Source organism: Callithrix jacchus, chromosome 21 (genome assembly GCF_049354715.1).
Source record: "Callithrix jacchus isolate 240 chromosome 21, calJac240_pri, whole genome shotgun sequence".
Classification (NCBI taxonomy): Eukaryota; Metazoa; Chordata; class Mammalia; order Primates; family Cebidae; genus Callithrix; species Callithrix jacchus.
This window is the reverse complement of record NC_133522.1, coordinates 6,432,957-6,450,576: the sequence shown is the minus strand read 5'-3', so window position 1 is coordinate 6,450,576 and position 17,620 is coordinate 6,432,957. Positions and strand designations below refer to the sequence as shown.

Below are 17,620 nucleotides of genomic sequence, written 5' to 3'. Positions count from 1 at the left end.
ATGTACCTATGCAACAATCCTGCATTATCCGTACATGTACCCCAGAACCTAAAGTACAATTTACAAAAAGTTTCTTCCTCCTTAAACGTTACGATTCCCTCATACTACTTTTCTCGGTGTTTCGCTATAGCTATTTTCTCCATTGAATTTATCTAATAATGCAATGGTGAATACCTGTGGGTCAATATACTGACTCTTTAGGAAAAGCAGGGAAGGCATTGTGACTTATAACAGAGAGATTTCTTATGGACATATGAACTTTTAGGTCCTCAGTGTTGTTGGATGACATTTTGAGACAGGCTCTTCCTTTTGAACATGTGATGAGGGCAGCCACTTGCTTGACCTGTGTCATGAAAAGGCAACATCTAGCCTCAAGGTTAATATTACTCAGACTATCATCTTACCTGATTTTTGCAAGGTTGTAGTATTCTGGGTTACTGAAGGACGGAGTGGAATCTATCATTAACTATCCCATAATCAAGTTAGAGAGTAACATAACCTAAGTGGGCTGCCAGAAAGAGCTAGGCATAAAAAAGAAAATCTGCATTGGATAAAAATACTGGCAGAGTGAAACTTATTGGTTTTCCAGCTCAAAGAATTTTCAAAAGATTGACTAGTTGGGAAATGGGTTGGAATGCTGGCAAGGGGTGGTCATGGAAAGGAAGCAGCTTGCCATGTGGGCTGGGGTTTGGGAAGAACCCGAAATCAGAAGTAGATGGTGGGAAGAACACCAGGGGTGTTCCAGCCTGGGCTTCTATGGACTGGCATCCCAGGTTTTCTTTGGTCTCCAGTGAAAACATGGTCATAGTATGTACATAGAGTCTCATAAGGATTATTTTTTGTGAGATGATTTGCTGTCCAATATTCATTCCTTTATGCATCTGCCCCCAAAAATATTATTAAGTGATTATCATCTATCACATAAGATGTGAATCTTGATGTTTATAAAGATGTGAGGATCTACATAAAGGGAGAAAAAGCACCCAAACAGCACAGCACAAGGGGCTTGGTGAGAATATAGAAGGTACATGTGATATAAACTAAGAAGCTCGGTGAGTTTACCGAAAGGGAGGCTCTTCATCAGAAACGAAAGAAAAAAGATTAAGATGAAAAAATATTAGAAGTTTGCAGGTAGGGCATGGGCAAGGTCCAGAGGTGAAGACTAAGCTTGTCAGTATTTTGGAATCATACTTAGCATGAGAAAGAGGGCAAATGACCATCAGACACTAAAGGATATCTAATGTCTTGAACAAAAGTTTGGACTCTATCCTCTAGGTAACAGGGAGCCATTGAAGGGTTTCAAGCAGAGAGGTGATGCTTTTAGATCCGACTTTTCAAAAGATTTTATTATTTTGATATATGTTCCATCAATACCTAGTTTATTGAGAGGTTTTAGTATAACGGGCTGTTAAATTTTGTCAAAGGCCTTCTCTGCATCTATTGAGATAATCATGCGGTTTTTGTCTTTAGTTCTGTTTATGTGATGGATTACATTTATAGACTTGTGTATGTTGAACCAGCCTTGCATCCCAGGGATGAAGCTTACTTGATGATGATGGATAAGCTTTTTGATGTGCTTTTGCAATCGGTTTGCCAGTATTTTGTTGAAGATTTTTGCATCTAGTTTCATCATGGATATTGGCCTGAAGTTTTCTTTTTTTGTTGAGTCTCTGCTGGGTTTAGGTATTAGGATGATGTTGGTCTCATGAATGATTTGGGAAGGATTCCCTCTTTTTGGATTGTTTGGAATAGTTTCAGAAGGAGTGGTCCAAGCTCCTCTTTGTATGTCTGATAAAATTCAGCTATGAACCCATCTGTACCTGGGCTTAAGTTGATAGGCTATTAATTGCTGCCTTGACTTCAGCCCTTGTTATTAGTCTATTCAGGGTTTAAACTTCTTCCTGGCTTAGGCTTCGGAGGGTGCAAGTACCCAAGAATTTATCAATTTCTTCCAGGATTACTCGTTTGTGTGCATAGAGTTGTTTGTAGTAATCTCTGATGGTAGTTTGTATTTCTGTGGAATCTCTAGTGATATCCCCTTTATCGTTTTTTATTGCATCTATTTGAGTCTTCTCTCTTTTCTTTTTTATTAATCTGGCTTGTGGCCTATTTTTTGATCTTTTCAGAAAAAACAACTCCTGGATTTATTGACTTTTTTGAAGGATTTTTTTGTCTCTATCTCCTTCAGTTCTGTTCTGATCTCAGTTATTTCTTGTCTTCTGCTAGCTTTTGAGTTTTTTTGATCTTGCTCCTCTTGCTCTTTCAAATTTGATGACAGGGTGTCTATTTTAGATCTTTCTTTGCTTCTCATGTGAGCATTTATTTCTCTAAATTTTCCTCTAGCAGCTGCCAGATGTCAACCTGGGCTCTCCTTTATGAGGTGACTCTTTGGATATGTGTGGGTCAGGGAGCTGCTTGAGAAGACAGTCTGTCCTTTATAGGAGCTCAAGTGCTGAGCTGTGAGCTCTGTTGTTCCTTTCAGAGCTGCTGGGCAGGTGTGTTTAAGTCTGCTGCAGTGGAACGCATAGCCGCCTTTTTTCCCAGGTGTTCTATCCTGGGAAGGTGGAGCTTTATTTATAAGTTTCTGATGTGCTTCTGCCTTTTTTTCAGAGTTGCCCTGCCCAGCAAGGAAATAGCCTAGTCACAGTCTGCCAGCAGAGGTGTTGCTAAGCTGCCCTGGGCTCTGCCCAGATGCTGTGTGAACTTCCTTCCAGTTTTGTTTACAGAGGTATAGTTAGAACTGCCTAGGTAATTGTGGTCTGCCACAGTAATGGAGGACCACCTCTGTAATGAAGGACTGCCTCAATAATGCTAGATGCTTTTCCCCCCACCAAGCTGGACTGTCCCAGGTCTAGTTGCACTTGCTGCAAAACTCTCAGTGCAGAGTGTTTCAGATTGCTGGTCTTTGTGGGGGTTGGACCTACTGAGCCAGATCACCTGGCTCCCTGTTTCATCCCCCTTTTTTCAGTTGAATGGGTGGCTCTGTGTCCCAGGCATTCCAGGCTCCAGTGAAATGGCTGCCCAGATTTGTGTGTGTTTTCTTGTGGAGACCTGCAGCACCAGCTGAAACAGCTGTGCTAGAAACTCATGGCACTTTTTAGCCTGGGAATCTCCTGGTCTGTGGGCAGCAATAACTCATTTGGAAATGCAGTGCTCACTCACCCTCTGCATTGTTCTCACTGGAAACTACACTCCAGAGGTGTTCATATTCTGCCATCTTGGATGCACCCCAGTGCTTTTAGGTAAAAATGAAATAGTTGTTTCAAAATAAATGCATTAAAACCGCACACCATCAAAATTAAACTTCATAAAAAAGTTCTTTTTTTTTTCTGAGATGAAGTCTCACTCTGTCAACCAGGTTAAGAGTTGTGCAGGGGCTTCATCTCAGCTCACTGCAATCTCCACCTCCTGGGTTCAAGTGATACTCCTGCTTCAGCCTCCCATGTAACTGAGATCAGCCTCCTGTCTAGCTGGGATCACAGGCACATCCCATTACATGTGACTAATTTTTGTATTTTTAGTAGAGACGGGGTTTCACCATGTTGCCCAGGCTCCTCTAGAACTTCTGACCTCAGGCAATTCACCCACATGGGCCTTCCAAAGTCCTGTGATTAAAGGCATGATCTATGGCACCAGGCCTAAACTTCTTGAAATTCTGAAGATCTTCAAACCTCTTCATATATGTTGCATAACACAAATACTAAAGGATTTAAGTTAAGGCCAGGCATAGTCCCTCATGCCTGTAATCCCAGCACTTTGGGAGGCTGAGGCAGGTGGATCACAAGGTAAGGAGAACAAGAACATCCTGGTCAACAAAGTCAAACCCCGTCTCTACTAAAAAAAAATTACCTGGGCATGGTGGTGGGTCATCCCAGCTACTCCAGAGGCTGAGGTAGGGGAATGGCTTGAACCCTGGAGGTGGAGATTGCAGTGAGCTGAGATTGCACCACTATGCTCCAGTCTGGTGACAGAGTGAGAGACTCTGCCTCCAAAAAAAAAAAAAGAGAAAGCCTTTTAAATGCAAATCAGTTAGAAAGTGGTAAATTTTGTTTAATTGGCTGTGACCTACATATTCTCTTTAAATGTTACATTTTAATATTTTTTAATTGAAGATATTTGAAGATAATGCTTTGACAAAATTTTTTTTTTTTTTTTTTTTTTTTTTTACTGGAGACAACATAAACTTTGAAGACTTGTTTCCACAGGCTTAGGAAATATAAGAGCTTTATATTACAATTTTATCTAGACATATCTTGTTATGTATAAGCTATATGCTTGGATATATTCTGTCTGGTATATAGGATGCTTCCACTGGTTGAGCAATGTGCATGTTTCAATAAGAGTACATAAAACATTTGAGAGTTCATGCCAGCTAAAATCATGGCCAAGATCATAATTTTTGTGATCCTTAAAGCCAAAGTTTCATGTGCATTTCAAAATACGCATGTGTTTGGGGAAAAGTCATGTTTCATTACACAAAATGTAAACATTTTGATATTGCATATTATTATTAAAAACTACAACCGTATTCACTGTGATTCCCTCACTTTAGCAAAAATAAGTGTCCACAATCTCTTCAACCAAGCAGTACAACTGTCATCATTTGAAATGACTAAGAATGTAACAGGTACAAAAAAATCAAAATATAGTCAATGGTTTACAAAATATAGACGTCAAAATTTCTATGTTCTCTCTTGAAAATTAAATTTTCAGGTATGTGGACTGAAATGCTTCGGTGTTAAATCAGTTTCTAAAGCATCATAGATTTGCCAGAAGACCTCAGTTGGACCTAGGTGAGGGGTGTGTGTGTGAGTGTGTGTGTGTGTGTGTGTGTGTGTGTGTGCATGCTTCAGTAATAAGTTTGTGACTTCTGATTACAGGGTTTAAATTTTTAATTAAAACTTTTTGAGCCAATACTAAAAATTGGAAATTTTCATAAAACAATCCAGGTGTCATTCTCTTTTGGAAAACCAGAAATAATACAGAGATGTATAGAGGCTTTAAATTTACACTCATTTACATTCATTTGAGACCTATAAACATTTGAGTTTTAATCATAATTTTAGACCAACTCAATGGGTTCTGGCTTCTTGTTATATTATGCCTCAGAGGTAGTGTAGAGGGGAATTTCAGCTGTACAAAATAGTTGAATTTATACAGTAGCAGAAGTAAAGAGGATAAATTGTAATTTTAGTTATGTTTATACAGATTACAGGCATTTCTTGCTCAATATCAGAAAACAGTTTCTGAAAACTAGACAACTTTCATGAATGCACCAACCTGGAAATTATTTCAATCCTGTTGTAAGTATGAGAAATCATAATATGCCATGTAGACTCAATGTGTCTCAATTATTTTATAAATCATTATACAAGGTTTGTCACATTTGTTTTCACTGTTAATAAATGGTGTTTTTTTTATTTCAGTAACTTGTTTCTAATAGGTAAAAGTGCTTGGTGGTTAAACTTGTCAAAAGTGTCATTATTGTATATCCAACGTAGATCTTCATTGTAACAAACTATCATGACTATAAGGAAAAATGCAATAATGAAAGGGAGACTTTGGAGACATCATACTAAACATTTGCTATAATTTTTAATTGAAAATCCAGAATTCTTATCGAAAGGAAAATCTGACAATAAATTTTCTTAGAAAAAAATTGAGAGTAAACAGCTATAATATAGCCATTCGGGAATACGGAAATTTTATTTTGGAGGGCAACACACTTTAAACTTTTTTGCTAGAAGACTTTTCAATTTTCATATTTGCTTTTGTAAGTTGTGGTAAGTGGAAATTCTTTCTGTTTTTTTCTTTTGAGCAAGGCAACAAAGGGTAAGTTCTATTCTAACCTTAGGCAATGAATTAGAATTGGAATTGCTCATATCTACTTTGCAGAATGACGACACTGAAAAAATGTCTTAACAAAAATCTCTGAACCTTAAAAGTAATTCTTTCTTCCTTTTCCTTCCCCTTCCTTCCTTCCTTCCTTCCTTCCTTCCTTCCTTCCTTCCTTTCCTTTTCTTTTGTTCATTCATTCTTGCTTTCTTTAGATACAAAAAGAGAGAGTGTGTGCCTGTGGTTCTGTGTTTGGGATGTTTGTAGTTATCCAATAGTCCAATACTCATTAGCTAGAAAATAGCGCTGATATGTAGTTTACCACAGACACTATCTCAAGTATTCAGGAAGCATAGAAAGCACATACATACATGTATACTTTCAAAAAATCAATATACAAAGATCTCTGGGAAAAATATTATTAGCTTTGTGCTATGGATTTTTTTTTCAAAAAGAATAAGACGCGCACACATACACGTTTAAGACAGTATTTCATCGTCGGTTTTAAGATAATAATAGAAAACATAATTTTATGAGTCACAGTCTGCTTGACTTTAATCCTTTTAGGCATTGCAACCATTTGATTAAGTGCTATATGAGCTTTCTCCCCCAACACTCTCAAAGTGTCATCTGTCATAGCCTTGCTGTCACAGCTATAAAATATGACTGTCTAATGATATTAGAGCCAAGAAATATGATGTCAGGTTTGGCATTTCATATCACAATGATTCCTTACTGTAAGCCATGTAGCATATCCCAGTGTACATAACGGAAAAGAAAATGTTAAATTTAACACATAAACATGGCCGATTTGGGGCGAAGACTAAAAAAAGTAACATTCCTTTACTTTTACACATATTCAATGCAGACTATCATGAAAATAAAGACCTATTGTCCCCGAATTTGTTTTTTCTAAGAAAATTCCCAAGAATGTATTATTTTGAGGATGTGAAAGATTATATACAGAAGCTAAATCACCTGAGCAGACTATTTGCTTGAGTTGTCTGTATTAACAGTGCATCTGGATTTGTTATTCTCTGGTCTCTAAAAATATCCTAATCTGTTGCTAACACCGTAAGTGTCAGCTAAACGTGGAGATAAGAGAAAGTGTTTTCTAGTTCCAGTTCCGGAATATATAATTCAGCTGTGTCGTATTGGGCAAGTTACTTGTCTTTCTTATCATCTTCATTTATAAATCTATGCTTTCAATATTTGACTGGCAGACACACTGGGGGGCTCCTGATCGGAGAGGACAGTAGCTTTCCCCAGGTCTCTGGGTCCTGGTCGCCCCTCGTCGGGGTGGGAGGCCGCCCTGGGGACCAGGCAATGCCTCGGGTGCCGCCACCCCCCAGCCCCCAGGCCCTCCCTGCCCGGCCAGAGGGGAGGAACCTGCAGGACTCAGCGGCCGGCCCGGCCACCTCCCGCGTCGCCGCCTCTGCTCTCCGTTCTCTGGATCCCAGGCTGTCCCTCACCCCTCGGCCAACGCCATGAAAATCAAAGATGCCAAGAAACCCTCTTTCCCATGGTTTGGCATGAACGATAGGGGGACTCTAGTAAAGCTCTGGTACTTTGAACCTATTGATATCACGGCAGAGGAAGAACAAGAAGTTGAGAGTTTAAAAAAGTATTCGTGGATCACGAGGTCAAGAGATCAAGACCATCCTGGTCAACATGGTGAAACCCCGTCTCTACTAAAAATACAAAAAATTAGCTGGGCACAGTGGTGCGTGCCTGTAATCCCAGCTACTCAGGAGGCTGAGGCAGGAGAATTGCCTGAACCCAGGAGGCGGAGGTTGCGGTGAGCAGAGATCGCACCATTGCACTCCAGCCTGGGTAACAAGAGCGAAACTCCATCTCAAAAAAAAAAAAAAAAAAAAAAAAGTATTCGGAAATGTTTGACTTCTAATGTAGCATGTGGATCACCAACATTTGGGATATACAACTTGAACTGAAAGATTTCATACTTTTTGGCAGAAGAGGGAACTTGAACTTTATTAGGTTTCCAATCCGGTACCTGCCTACTTTTATCCAAATGGGAAGAGATAAAATCTTCTCAACATTGAAGACGATGCTTTGTGCTATAGGAGGTGGGGCTTACGAGTTTGAAAAAGATTTTGGCACAATTGGAAACCCCCAGCTGCACAAATTGGATGAACCTGACTGCCTTGTAAAGGGCTTGCTGTATACACTCTGTCAGTTTCACTGGACAGGTGGACTGCTATTATCTTGCTAATGCCTCAGACCCTGAGCGATGCCAAAAGCTGCGTTTTAACCTGGGTGATCCCGATCCACTGCTTGTAGTGAACATTGGCTCAGGAGTCAGTATTCTAGCAGTCCATTCCAAAGACAACTATAAATGAGTGACTGAGACAAGCCTTGGGGGGGGGTGCCACTGTGGGTGTATGAAGTTTATTGACTGTCTGTGAAAGTTTCGAAGCCTTGAGATGGCATCCAAAGGTGACAGCACACAAGCTGACAAGCTGGTCGGTGATATTTATGAAGGAGATGATGAAAGATTTGCTTTGCCAGGTGGGGCTGTAGCATCTAGTTTTAGGATTATGATTTATAAGGAGAAGCAAGAATCTGTTGGTAAAGAAAATCTGACGAGCTACCTTAGTTACTATCACCACTAACACTGGTTCTGTGGCACGAAAGTGTGCTGTGAATGAATGAGTTGTCTTTGTTGGAAACTTCCTATGTGTCAATACCTTCTCAATGAAAGTTTTGGCATATGCACTAGATTGTCGGTCAAAAGGTCAACTGAAAACACTGTTTCTAGAACATGAGGGATACTGTGGAACAGTTGGTGTGCTTCTGCCGGATTTTGCTAAAGCATCAGATCGCTCTCTCTGCTAATAAAGTCACCCAGGAGGGACTATCACCAGAGGCATTATTACGTTGTCACTGGGAACCAAAGGATAAGGGTAGCATAAGCTGCTGAATGTCAAGGAAAAAGAATACCTGTGACACAATTAGGAGAAAGTTTGACTCACAGAAAGTGCTCAATAAAATGCAGTTATATTTATCTTTGGGATAATTGCTGAAAACATATGGTAAATCTAGCCTTGTCCTTATACGATGCCATAATTTAGATCTGTAATTTGGGAATTTTTGTCCCATACTTCTAAAATAATTAAATAACTTGCAGAGAATGCAAATAATATAACAAAATTAATTGAGGAGATTAGGGTACATTCAAGAACAATTGCTTTGGTTCATGGAGCTGTATGAATTATAAGATGCATCAAATTAGACAATAAAGAAATATGAGAAGTAGAAATAGCCCACAAGGCAATAAAGATGATCATTGGGGGAAATATAATATTTTGAATGGAGGCAGTTTAGCCAGACTACTATATGTGGGGAGTATGATATGTTATTTAACAAACAACCACTGAGAAGAGTGTACAAAACTCAGATACATAGAATCTGTTCTCTGAAAATGCATGTGCAAATGGAGGAACTGGAAAATACATTAAGTACCATAAGATAACCTTGCCAGACTGCAAAAATGCACAAAGGGCAAGACATACTTGTAGAATCGTAGTATGAGGATTGCCTTGGATCCTCTTCTAATATAAAACAACCATAATTGTCCACAAAACAACTACAGCTCATGAAAATTACAAAAACAAACAAACAACCCCCTCCCCCCCCCAAAAAAAACTCTTTAAGTCTCTGGATATTGTCCTAAGGGCATACAACAAATAGAGAAACATTTACTCAAGAGAGTCTATGCAATTGTAATCTGTCCCATCTATAGCCTACTCACTCTCCTCCCTCAGCTCAGTGTGCAAAAGTTCTACAATAGGCAGGTGCAGCCAAGAAGATGGAATTCACTCTCCTCCCAGCTCCCTAACGTATGACTTCTTCCTGAGAAGGAAAAGCTATGAGCATCACTCTTCCCTTCTTCCCAGCTCTGTTCTTTATTCCATGCAGCATGACAGAAAGGTCCAGGAGTTTCTTTTTTACCCAGCCCTCACCTTCAAAATGTAAACTCTAAAGCCAGGTGCAGCAGGCCAAGAAAACTAAGCCCCAATTGGCTCCCACCTCAGCTTACTCATATGGTGGAGGTTCCACGCCAGTAGGAAAATTAGAAGACTAAGCTAACACACACCACCATTATTCCAATGTCCAAACCCAGGACAGAATTGTCATTCTAAGAGAACTGGGCCACTGTCCCTGCCTCCTTCTCAGAAGCAGCAGAAGAGTTTCTGTCCAGGGTGAGATGCATGCTGTAAGAATAGAAAGTGCAGGGCCGGGTGTGGTGGCTCACGCCTGTAATCCCAGCACTTTGGGAGGCCGAGGTGGGTGGATCATGAGGTCAAGAGATCAAGACCATCCTGGTCAACATGGTGAAACCCCGACTCTACTAAAAATACAAAAAATTAGCTGGGCATGGTGGCACGCACCTGTAATCCCAGCTACTCAGGAGGCTGAGGCAGGAGAATTGCCTGAACCCAGGAGGCGGAGGTTGCGGTGAGCCGAGATTGCGCCATTGCACTCCAGCCTGGGTAACAAGAGTGAAACTCCATCTCAAAACAAAACAAAACAAAACAAAAAAGTGTTATCACTCGCTCAAAAGATATTGACTTTATTTGAAGCATAAGAGGTGTATTTATGCCCAAGGGCAGGTTGGAAATCATAGAGATTTTGGTGCAGAGCTACTAAGAGGCAGCTATAAGACAGCCACAAGTAGATCACATAGAAGTTTAACAAAAGAGTCAAGGAAACATTTGTTTTAAAAGAGCCCCTTATTTTGAGGGCTCAAAGCAAGCCTCAAAGTCTGGCCTCATGAAAACTTTTTAGTCTACTGCTGCAAAAGGGGCCATGCTTTATTTGAATATGACCATGAAAAGTTTGTCAAGAACAATACAACAACAAGCTAGGAATTAGGGAAAGATAACTAGACTTGATGCCATTTGTGACAGATCATCCAAAGTTTAATAGAAAGAGCAGTGAAAGAGACAAAGAGCTAAGACCACAGCTAAAGTCATAGTCATCTATGTGTAGGTTACGTGAAGGCTCTGCCCATACCCAAGGCTATACCCTCTGAAGAGTGACATCAGAAGCTGCACAGTGTGCAGCAAATATTCTTCACTCAATCGGTCCAGTCAAGTCACTAAATGAATATACAACCAAATAATAGGATGGGAAGTGGAGAGGTGTCAGGATCTAGAGTTATTATAATTAATATCTAAAATGTATAGTGTAAAACAAAAAAATTATGAGAAATAAAAATAAATAGAAAAAAGTGACCCACACACAAGCACAAGCGCAGGCAATAGAAATTGTCTTTGAGGATGCAGTTGATACTCTTAGTGGATAAAGACTTCAAACCAGCTATAATAACTATTTTGAAATAAAGACAACCATGTTAAATGATTTAAAGGAAGATATAACAATGTCTCATCAAATAGTGAATATCAACAAAGAGAAAGAAAATATTTTTAATGAATTAAATGAAAACTCTGTAGTTGAAAAGCACTATAACCAAAATGAAGATCTTACTAGAGAGGCTCAATAGTAGTTTTGACATGTCAGAAGAAAAAAAATCAGTAAACTTGAAGATAGATTGATAAAAATGATGTAATGTGAACAATAGAGATACAAAGAAAGAAAGAAAAATAAACAGAGCCTCAGAGAAACATAGGACACCATTAAATGAACTGATACATGAGTAATGAAAGTATGTGGAGGGTTGGTGAGAATTGGAGAAGAAAAAAGTATTATAAAACATAATGTCTGAAAACTTACCAAATCTGATGAAATACATTTATTGTACACTACCAAAATGCTCAAAGAATGCTAGTAAGATAAAAAACAAAGATCTGGCTGGGCATGATGGCTCACACCTGTAATCCACGCACTTTGGGAGGCCGAAGCCGGCAGATTACCTGAGGTCAGGAGCTCAAGACCAGCCTGGCCAATGTGGCAAAACCCATCTCTACTGAAAATGCAAAATTACCCAGGTGTCATGGTGGTGGGTGCCTGTAATCTCAGCTACTCCAGAGGGTGAGGCAGGAGAATCGCTTGAACCCAGGGGACTGAGGTTACAGTGAGCTGAGATGGTGCCATTGCACTCCAGCATGGGTAACAGCCAGATTCTGCCTAAAAAAAGAAAAAAAAAATCCTCACTGAAAAATATTATGTTTAAAATGTTTCAAGTATAGAATGAGGAGAAAATCTTACAAGTAGGAAATAAAATTTGACTTGTCACATGCGAGGAGACCGGAATAAGAATAGCAGCTGCTTTCTCATCAGAAACAATGAAGTTCCGATGACAGTGGTATAATGCAATGATTAAAAGTGCTGAAAAGAAGACCTGTCAGTCAAGAATCATTTAATTAGCAAATTTTTTTCAAAAACTTAGGTAAAAACAAATCATTTTGAGATTTTAAGTGAGGTGATTTCTTGCTAGCAGGAACACCGTACAAGAAATACAAAAGAAGTATTATAGTCAGAAAGCAAGTAACATCTGGCTAATTTGAATCCACACACACATTTTTTAGATGCAAAAAGAGCATCTAAAAAAAAACCCACCGATTTGTAAAACAGGTAGGTAACCATAAAAGACAGTATAATTGCTTGAGGCCAGTATTTACCTGTGGCCAAAGCCAGACAAAGACATCACAAGATAAAGAAAGCTTCAGACCAATATAGATTTAAAAATTCTCAATTAAATATAGCAAACAAATCCAGTTACATCCATAAAGTGTTATAAAATTTATGTCCAGGAGGGATATAACTCAGGAATGCAAGGTAGGTTTAACCTACAAGAATGAATATAATTAATTATATTAATAGAATGAAAGATAAAAATCATGTAATTATCTCAACAGGAACAAAAATTCTTTAAAAAAATTTAACACTTTTTTAAATTGTACTTTAGGTTTTGGGGTTCATGTGCAGATCATGCAGGGGTGTTTCATGGGTACTTACATGGCAAGGTGGTTTGCAGCTTCCATCCCCATCCCCAGTCACCCACATCTGGCATTTCTCCCCATGTTATCCCTCCCCAACCTTCCCAATCCTCACTGTCCCTCCCCCAGCCTCCCCAACAGACCCCAGTGTGTGATGATCCCCTCCCTGGGTCCATGTGTTTTCATTGTTCAACACTCACCTATGAGTAAGAAGTTGCTGTGTTTGATTTTTCTGTTCCTGTGTCAGTTTACTGAGAATGATAGTTTCCAGATTCATTCATGTGCCTACAAAGGACATGAGCTCATCATTTTTTATGGCTGCATAGTAGTCTATGGTGAATATGTACCACATTTTCCCTGTCCAGTCTCTCATGGATGGGCATTTGGGTTGGTTTCAGGTCTTTGTTATTGTAAACAGTGCCACAATGAACATCTGTGAGCATGTGTCTTTATAATATAACAATTTATGATCCTTTGGATATATACCCAGTCATGGTATTGCTGGGTCAAATGGAATTTCTATTTCTAGGTCCTTGAGGAATCACCTCTGTATCTTCCACAATGATTGAACTAATTTACACTCCCACCAACAGTGTAAAAGTGTTCCTATTTCTGCACATCCTCTCCAGCATCTGTTGTCTCCAGATTTTATAATGATCACCATTCTAACTGGCATGAGATGATATCTCAATGTGGTTTGATTTGCGTTTGTCTAATGACCAGTGATGATAAGTATTTTTTCACGTTTCTTGGCTTCATATATTTCTTCTTTTGAAAAGTGTCTGTTCATATCCTTTGCCCATTTTTGAATGGGTTTGTTTGTTTGTTTTTTCTTGTAAATCTGTTTTAGTTCTTTGTAGGTTCTGTTTAGTTCTTTGTCAGATGGGTAGACTGAAAAAATTTTTTCCATTCTGTTGGTTGCTGGTTAACTCTACTGATTATTTCTTTTGCTGTACAGGAGCTCTGGAGTTTAATTAGGTCCCATTTGTCTATTTTGGCTTTCGTTGCCATTGCTTTTGGTGTTTTATTCATGAGGTTCTTGCCTATGCCTATGTTCTGAATGGTTTTGCCTAGGTTTTCTTCTAGGTTTTTATGGTGTTAGGTCTTATGTTTAAGTCTTTAATCCATCTGGAGTTAATTTTAGTATAAGGTGTCAGGAAGGGGTCCAGTTTCTACTTTCTGCACATGGCTAGCCAGTTTTCCCAACATCATTTATTACACTGGGAATCCTTTCCTCATTGATTGTTTTTGACAGGTTTGACAAAGATCAGATGGTTGTAGATGTGTGGCATTGCCTCTGAGGCCTCAGTTCTGTTCCTTTGGTCTATATCTCTGTTTTGGTACCAATATAATGCTCTTTTAATTATTGTAGCCTTGTAGTATAGTTTGAAGTCAGGTAGTGTGATGGCTCCAGCTTTGTTCTTTTGGCTTGGAATTGTCTTGGCTATGTCGACTCTCTTTTGGTTCCATATGAAGTTTAAAGTGTTTTTTTCTAGTTCTGTGAAGGCAGTCATAGGTAACTTGACAAAGATTGCCTTGAATCTGTAAATTACTTTGGGCAGTATGGCCATTTTCACTATATTGATTCTTCCTAACGATGAGCATGGAATGTTTTTCCATCTGTTTGTGTCCTCTTTATAATGTTTTTCCATCTGTTTGTGTCCTCTTTTATTTCCTTGAGCAGTGGTTTGTAGTTCTCCTTGAAGGGGTCCTTTATATCCTATATTAGTTGTATTCCCAGGTATTTTATCTTTGTAGCAATTGTGAATGGTAGTTCAGCTCTTGATTTGGCTGTCTTTAAGTATGTTATTGGTGTATAGAAATGCTTGTGATTTCTGCACCTTGATTTTGTATCCTGACACTTTGTTGAAGAGGTTTATCAGTTTCAGGAGATTTTGGGCTGAGACAATGGGGTCTTCTAAATACACAATCATGTCAACTACAAATAGAGACAATTTGGCTTCCTCCTTTCCAAATTGAATACCCTTTACTCCTTTTTCTTACTCTGGCTAGAATTTTCTATACTATATTGAATAGGAGTAGTGAGAAAGGGTATCCTTGTGGAGTGCCAGATGTCAAAGGGAATGCTTCCAGTTTTTGCCCATTCAATATGATATTGGCTGTGTGTTTGTTGTAAATAGCTTTTATTATTTTGAGATATGTTCCATTGATACCTAGTTTATTGAGAGTTTTTAGCATAAAGGGCTGTTGAATTATGTAGAAGGCCTTCTCTACATCTCTGGAGATAATCATGTGGTTTTTGTCTTTGGTTCTGTTTATGTGGTGAATTACATTTATAGACTTGCACATGTTGAACCAGCATTGCTCCCCCAGGATGAATCCTACTTGATCATGGTGGATAAGCTTTTCGATGTGCTGTTGCAATCTGTTTGCCAGTATTTTATTGAAGATTTTTGCATCTAGTTTCATAATGGATATTGGCCTGAAGTTTTCTTTTTTTGTTGAGTCTCTGCTGGGTTTTGGTATCAGGATGATGTTGGTTTCATAAAATGATTTGGGAAGGATTCCCTCTTTTTGAATTGTTTGGGATAGTTTCAGAAGGAGTGGTCCCAGCTCCTCTTTGTATGTCTGCTGGAATTCGGCTGTGAACCTGTCTGGTCTTGGACATTTTTTCGTTGGTACGCTATAAATTGCTGCCTCAACTTCAGCCCTTAGTATTGGTCTATTCACGGTTTTGATTTCTTCCTGGTTTAGGCTTGGGAGGTTACAAGCGTCTAATAATTTATACATTTCTTCCAGGATTACTGGTTTATGTGCATAGAGTTTTTTGTAGTAATCTCTGATGGTAGTTTGTATTTCTGTGGAATCTGTGTTAATATCCCCTTTGTCGTTTTTTAATTGCATCTATTTGGTTCTTCTCTCTTCCCTTTTTTATTAATCTGGCTAGCAGTCTCTCTATTTTGTTGATCTTTTCAAAAAACCAGCTTCTGGATTTATTAATTTTTGAAGGGTTTTTTGTGTCTTTATCTCCTTCTGTTCTGCTCTGATCTTAGTTATTTCTTGTCTTCTGATAGCTTTTGAGTTTTTTTAATCTTGCTCCTCTAGCTCTTTCAATTTTGATGATATGGTGTAGATTTTAGATCTTTTCTTGCTTCTCATGTGGGCATTTATTGCTATAAATTTCCCTCTAGATGCTGCTTTAAATGTGTCTCAAAAATTCTGGTATATTATGTCTTCGTTCTTGCTGGTTTCAAAGAACATCATTACTTCTGCCTTCATTTCATTGTTTATCCAGTCAACATTCAGGAGCCAGTTGCTCAGTTTCCATGAAGTTGTGCCATTCTGAGTTAGTTTCTTAATCCTGAGTTCTGATTTGATTGCACTGTGGTCTGAGAAACTGTCTGCTATGATTTCTGTTTTTTTTTTTTTTTTTTTTGCATGTGCTGAAGAGTAATTTAGTTCCAATTATGTTGTCAATTTTAGAGTAGGTGCGATGTGGTGCTGAGAAGAATGTATATTCTGTGGATTTGGGGTGGAGAGTTCTGTAGATGTCTGCTAGGTCCACTTGGTCCAGATCTGAGTTAAATCCTGGATATCCTTGCTAACTTTCTGTCTTGTAAATCTGTCTAATATTGACAGTGGAGTGTTAAAGTTTTCCACTATTATTATACGGGAGTCTAATCTCTTTGTAGGTGGCTAAGAACTTGCTTTATGTATCCGGGTGCTCCTATATTGGGTGTGTATATATTTAGGATCTTTAGCTCTTCAAGTTGCATTAATCCATTTACCATTTTGTAATGCCCTTCTTTGTCTCTTTTGATCTTTGTTGGTTTAAAGTCCACTTTATTGGAGACTAGGATTGCAACTTCTGGTGTTTTTGTTTGTTTGTTTGTTTGTTTCTCTCCATTTGCTTGGTAAATCTTCCTCCATCTCTTTAGTTTTAGCCTATGTGTGTCCTTGCATGTGAGATGGGTTTCCTGAATAAAGCACACTGATAGGTCGTGACTTCTTATCCAATTTGCCAGTCTGTGTCTTTTGATTGGGGCTTTTAGCCCATTGACATTTAAGGTGATTATTGTTATGTGTGAATTTACTCCTGCCATTTTGATGCTAGCTGGTTGTTTTGCCTGTTAGTTGATGCAGTTTCTTCATTGTATGGATGGTCTTTATCATTTGGTACCTTTTTGGAGTGGCTGGTACTGGTTGTTCCTTTCCATGCTTAGTGGTTCTTTCAGGAGCTCTTGTAAGACAGGCCTGGTGGTTACAAATTCTCTCAGCATTTGCTTGTCTATAAAGGATTTTATTTCTCCTTCACTTATGAAGCTAATTTCGAGTGTTTTCCAGCTTGGATTCTTTCTCCCCGTCACATTCAGGTACACCTATCAAAGGTAGATTTGGTCTTTTCACCTAATTCCATATTTCTTGGAGGCTTTGTTCTTTTCTTTTCACTCTTTTTTTCCCCTAATCTTGCCTTCATTTTATTTCATTGAGTTGGTCTCTGATACTTTTTCTTCTGCTTGGTTGATTTGGCAATTGAAACTTGTGTATGCTTTGTGAAGTTCTAGAATGCAGAGATAACTCATCCTCTGCGCAGATCTCGTTGGGAACTGCACACCAGGGCTGTTTCTGTTCAGCAATCTTGCTCCATCCAACACCCTCTCTTAATAAAATCACTCAAAAACTAGAAATCAAAGGGAAATTTTACAACCTGATTAAGAGAATCTATGGAATAATACATGATAACGCTATAGTTAATGGTGAAAGACTAAAACCTTTTCCTCTAATCCTGAGAACAAGACATATAATTCTACTCCACTATTCTATTCTATTCAATATTATACTTAATTTTTGTCAGGGCAATAAGGCAATTTATATATATATGTATATATATATATATATAT

The 17,620-nt window shown here is 38.6% G+C and overlaps 1 pseudogene; it reads left to right on the top strand.

Moving 5' to 3' along the window:
• Positions 1–7,322: 7,322 nt before the first annotated feature.
• Positions 7,323–8,691, top strand: LOC100405455 (pantothenate kinase 3 pseudogene; annotated as a pseudogene).
• The last annotated feature ends 8,929 nt before the right edge of the window (positions 8,692–17,620 follow it).